Source organism: Apium graveolens, chromosome 6 (assembly GCF_009905375.1).
Source record: "Apium graveolens cultivar Ventura chromosome 6, ASM990537v1, whole genome shotgun sequence".
Lineage (NCBI taxonomy): Eukaryota > Viridiplantae > Streptophyta > Magnoliopsida > Apiales > Apiaceae > Apium > Apium graveolens.
The window spans coordinates 217,454,552-217,460,700 of record NC_133652.1 but is presented as its reverse complement, the minus strand read 5'-3'; positions in this window follow the sequence as shown (position 1 = coordinate 217,460,700).

Genomic DNA, 6,149 nt, shown 5'->3' with positions numbered 1-6,149 from the left:
GAATCCTAGGGGAATGCATAAAGGTTGGCATTTCACCCTTAATAGGGATAGTATGAGTTTTGACAGTATAAATTGGAAAGGGTTAAGGTAATAATAACCTTTAAGGATCAGTGGAGAAATTTTTCAGAAGTAAATAGACAATGGTTCTAGTATCAGTAAATGGTATTTGATATGCCCTGTATATAGGGAATACAGGAGGAACGATTGAAGGATAACCTTAGAGGTTTTACAAGGAGAAAGGAAATATTCGAAATTCTCAAGAATAAAAATGATGATAAAGGAAATATGACATAATTATAATGATGCCAAGTGGGGCACGTGTTAAACCACGAAAAAGTATGGATCGAACCAGTAATGGTCGAAATTGTTCAGGGCAATTAGGACTTAAGAAAAAAAAAATGTTCTAAGTATGATTGAGAGTTAGTCTTGATAGTGATTAGCCTCTAAAGACTGAGGCAATAACTTATGGAAAAATGGTGATATTTTTTTTTTCTTTTCCCATCTGATTTTAAGGAAAACATCTTCACTCAAGCAGTGATCGGAAATAAGGTAGAAAATTTATTTGGAGGTGGTTAAAATGACATTGACTGTAAGGAAATTTTACTATCAGGAAAGGCCAAAGCGGTGGCCGACACTTTAAAGGTAAGAGGATAATTATAGGCGCGTGTGCCAAAAGAATACAGTGATGATGGTTAAAAATTTGAAGGTCGAATTATGGTTTGGAAGATTGACATTCCTTCTGATGACTGTGCAATATCCAACCGTAATAGTAGTTGGTAAAAGTTTAATTCGTGTAATCGCCATGAACGGGCTATCTATCTTAGGAGGTCCTATCTTGGGATAAGCCAGGACCATGTTTCCAAAAGGACTAGACAAACCTTTGAGTTAAGTCTTCTATTTAAGGAATATGATTACGAATGGTATTAACCTGCTATCGTTGCTTTGATTGAAACTCTTCTGCACTTTTATCTGCTTCATGTCATGAAGGTACGTCAGAGTTTGGAGTGTTCTTCATGAATTGTGATTGGTGGTTATGTTAACTCCTTAGGAGAATTAGATACGAGATGTATGGACTCCGTATGGTTAGTTATTAAGATTTCATGGAAAATGAATGACTACAATGGGTCAGTGGTGGACCATAGTAAGGCAGCAATGATTCTGCGAGTAGTGAGCTGATTACAACCATGAGAGTTGTATTGGAATGGGTGTTGAGATTGAGTACCACTAATCGGGTCGTGGTAGTGTATAAGTTATCATTGATAGACTAATTAAGTAGAGTATCTACATAGTGAATTATTATTCTTTCTTATCAATAGAGAGTCGTATTATTATACGAGGAAGGTTGCGGTGCAAGCATAGAATTCAAGTAACGATGATGTCTAGAATGAGATCCCAGATTCGATTTTCGATGTCGAGGGAGTTTCAAAGGTAATTGTATATAAGCTCGAGGAAGAGCATGGGTCCATAGAATGATGGACGGGATAGCGAAAATATTTAGGCACGTGAAATGCGATGCTATAATACTTGATGTTGATATAAATACATATATGTTTTGTTCTTCTATGACAAACCTCTATAGTTCAGAGGTAGATTCCAAGCCAGATATTTTGTGGCAGTATATTTTTTTTTCATATATACAATTCTCTTCAGTTCGTTCTTTTCTCTTCTTTTCATTTCATGTAAGCTGAGAAGAACAACCCTTCCAGAAGGGGAGGTATTGCCGAATGACTATCTATCTTTATGATAGAAGCCTAGTAGGATACCACATGTTGTTTAATTGCTTGTAAAGTACTAAAGGCTGGCCACCTTCTGTACTAACTATGCGATATAACAAGTGTTCATGATCATAGTGATCTCTCAACAAATTCCTTTACTTCTATATGATTAATCAAACTTTGGAAAATAGAAATAACTGAAAAAGGAGTAATAATGTGGTGGTAGTATGCGGAATGGGAACACATTCGTGATACTAAGGTTGACGTGGTTATTAAAAGGTTATAGAACGCTAACGAGCAAAAGTATAACCAGTATAATATTAGGAACGGAAGGTAGTAGCGATTACGAACTGGAAAAGAATGGGTATTGAGAAGCAAAAGTTCTAATGATAAAAGCTATAATGAGAGTCTGTGCAATAGACTTGAAAGAATTTGGAATGATCACTTAATTCGGATTGAGTTATCTTACGACAATAGATCATATGTCATTATCAAGATGTCGCCTTATGAGATCCTTGAGGGAAGACAATGTCGATCTCCCTTATGTTAGGATGAAGTTGTAGAGCGCAAGATGCTCGGACCCGCAGTAGTCCAAAGGACCGAGGATATGATAGATCTAATCAGAGGACGGCTGGTAGTAGCCCAAGATGGACATGATAAGTATGTTGATTTGACATGAAAGGATAAAGAGTATGAAATAGGGGACCTAGTAATGTTATAGGTATCCCTTGGAAAGGATTGATGAGGTTCGGAAAGAAAGGAAAGCTAAGTCTACAATTTGTTGGACCCTTGGATATATTAAGACGTTTGGGAAGTTAGCATATGAGCTAGCCCTAATCCCGAACATGTAGCAGGTCGTAACGTGTTTCACGTATCGATGTTAAGGAATTGTAATTCAGATGCCAGATAAATAGAGGCATATGAGCGCATAGATATGCAACCCGACGTAAGCAACCAGGAAGGGTTATAGAGTGAAAAGGAACAAGTGCTTAGGAGAAGGATTATCAAACTAGGCAGAGTTTGGTGGTAGAACCACAATGTGGGAAAATTGACTTGAGAGTTAGAAAGTGTAATGCTAAGAAAGTATCCCCATTTGTTTTCTATCTGATTCCGGGACGGAATCCTTTTAAGGAGGGGAGACTGTAATAACCCCAATTTTTGAGAAATTTTGAAACCCTTATGAATAGTGTTTTTGCTGAACGAGAAAACTTTTCATGCCACGCTATGTAGGGGTTCTGTTATTGATCTTATGGGATATTATTAGTACTCTATGTGGTATATAAGTGTATGTAAAGATCGTCAGAATCCAATTCCGAACACTTTGATTTTTCCCGGAAATTCACAAGATACGGAGAGAATTGAGTATAAGGTAACAGGATAAAAAGGATTTAAATTAAAGGATTATAATAGAGGATCATAAAAAGGAATATAATGTATTGAGAAAGGTTAAGGGAACCTAAGTAATAAGATCCCAGGTATGATCCTTCAAACGATAAACGAGAACGAAAGTTAAGCGAACTGTATAACAGATCAGCGGTCATTAGTCAAACGATTAGGAAGTTAATCAAAGGGATTAGTGGGAATGATGTCATCCAACCAATAGAAAGAGGACAAGGAAGGGAGGATGACATCATGAGGATGACACAAGCATGACAAGGGAAGGAAGAAGGTGTGGTTGAATGAGAACCACACAAATTCAAGGGCAAGAAGGTAATTGACTAAAGCAAATACAAAAACCTAGCAACCAAGCAAAACAAATCACAAAACACCAAATCCTCCATTTCTTCATGAAGCTCTCGGCTTCTTTCTTAAGAAATGGGAAGTCCAAGCTCCTCCACTTACTATTTAGCAAGGTAATTATCTAAGCTTCCCCATGGATAGTTACATACTTCCTATAAGTTTAAGCTTCTAATTCCAAGCCAATATTTTTCTATAAATCATGAAAGAAGATGGTGAATAGTGTTTTCAAGAACTAAAATTTGTGTTCTTGAAGTTTTGTTTAGATTAAGCTTGGATAAGGGCTTTAAAGGTGATTCCAAGCCATTCTCTTGATTCTCCACTCTCCAAGGAAGGTATAAACTACAAACCCTAGCTTTAGTTTTGAGTAATTAGGATTGAATGTGTTTGATATAGCATATGTGAAGCATGATGCTTGATTGGTTGAAGTTTGGTTGAGTTTGTAGAGATTAGTTGGTTTTGTTGCATTGTTGGAGTTGTAAATCTTGGTAATTAGTTAAAGAACCTAAGTAAAGCTTTTAGTTCATGTGAGGAATAAGTATAAATGGTTAATGTGGATTTGTTGGGGCTGTTATGATGTGGTTTGGAGGAATATTGGTTGTATGATTGAATTGGGGTTGATTTGTGGTTGGTATTGAATGGTTTAAAATTTGGGAAATCGCGTAAACATAGCCGTCGTAACGTCCGATTTTCTGTAGACTGTTTTTGTGCATAACATTAGGACCCGAGAACCCCCTGCTAGATTGTGACCACTGCCATGTTTAGATAGCTCATGTTACGAGCTTCGTTTTGATATGTAGTTCGTTCGATTCCGATGCACGGTTTAGGAGAAACGACCGTTTCAAGTAACGGCGTTTCGCGAACGAAACTTTTCCCCTCGCCTTACTTTGAAACATAGGTTAAAGACCAAAAAGGGTTAATTAATGTATGAAACATTTATGGTAAGTGTGTTAGGCAGTTGGTAAGACACTCGCGAAGGAATCGCTTTAAAACTCGTAAAGGTTAAATTATTAAAAATGGTGGAGCCGAGGGTACGCGAGTGACTTAAGCGAATCAGTGAGCGCAAAACAAGCGTTAGAGTCTAAGTTAGTTAAAGTATAGATTTACAAGTGACTTTGGTTTAATTCCAACTTACTTGTTGCTTATAGGTTACCAGACTCGTCCCGAGCCATTCGTAACCCCCAGTCGCTCAGGCAAGTATTCTATCCGTTATACTGTTGTTGTGATGTATACACTTGTATATGCATTATCTTGCGATAGATGCATGTTGGTTATTTAGCAAATTCTTGCGATATATTGTAGCATGTGATATGGTATATATGCATGCCTGTTTCATATTCTTGAAATATATATCTGTTGGTTCAGTTGATAATACCTATGCTAGAGGATAGCGGTATCTTGCATATACCCTTAGTATAGGGACCCAAAGGTGAAAATATTTTCTAAAACCGGGAGTCGAGGATCCCGAGTAGATTTTGTATATATATGGATATGGATATATATATATATATATTTATATATATATATGGTTATAGTTTTCCAAACTATTAATCGAATAAGGTTTATTCGATAACTTTAAACTTTATTTATTATTGAATATTATTTCGAATATTATTCGAAGGCGTATGACTCCTTTTATTTATTTATTGAATATTATTTGAATATTCATTCGAGGGCTTATGACTCTTTTATATTATTTATTGAATATTATTTGAATATTCATTCGAGGGCTTATGACTCTTTTATATTATTAGTGAATATTATTGAATATTCATTTGAGGATCTATGACTCCGATTATTTGCTAAGGTATATTCTTTATTTTATTAAAGAATAAGGTGTCAATAATCAAACTTATTTTCGATTATTCAAATAAAGATAATACTTTCATATAAGTATATCTTTGGTTATTTAATACTCGTTTCAAGTATAAGTTTTAATACTTCTACTTCAATTATTTTTATAAAGATTATTCTTTATGGGAATATTATTTAAATAATAATATTCAGTCATTTTCTAAATATTCTGGGGACTGATTTACTTCATTAAATCAGCTTTACTCCAAACACTCTTTAAAGTGTTTTCGAGTCTTCAAAATGATTTTTAAAAGTCAGAGTGGATCCCAAAATTCTTTTTTTTATATTTAAGATCTTCCTTTTAAGGGGATTTAAATACTCGCTCAAAACCTGGGGAATCCGGCTCTGTGGTGTATTTTATATTCGCAACGAGGTTGCAGTTTTGGTAAATGAATTGATTACTTGCCCAACGTTCGGGAAGTAAGCCCATCTAATTGAGTCGGCATAAGCGACAGGCCGGGGTACGGTCTATTATTGTGTAAGTGGCTGGGTGGCAGTCCATCAACGCGTGAGGGGCCGGGTAACGGTCTAGCGCGAGGTCCTAATGCGGCCAGGGTGATGACCGGTGAGGAATTCATCCATCTACAGTAGAAAAGGTTACTTATTGGTATCTTTGCCTGATCAGCAAGATATCTGGTTTATGCCAAAATTCTTTTCCTTTCCAAAATTCATTGGATGTTTCAAACTCTGTTCATACTTTACATAACAGAGGTTCCAGGAAATGTTTAAGAGATATATATATGTGGATATATATATATCGGGACTAAATAAAGTATCTCATAACTTTTTCATTCAATAATATTTCAAAGATTGAATCTATTCAAATCTTGTCTTGTAGTCTCA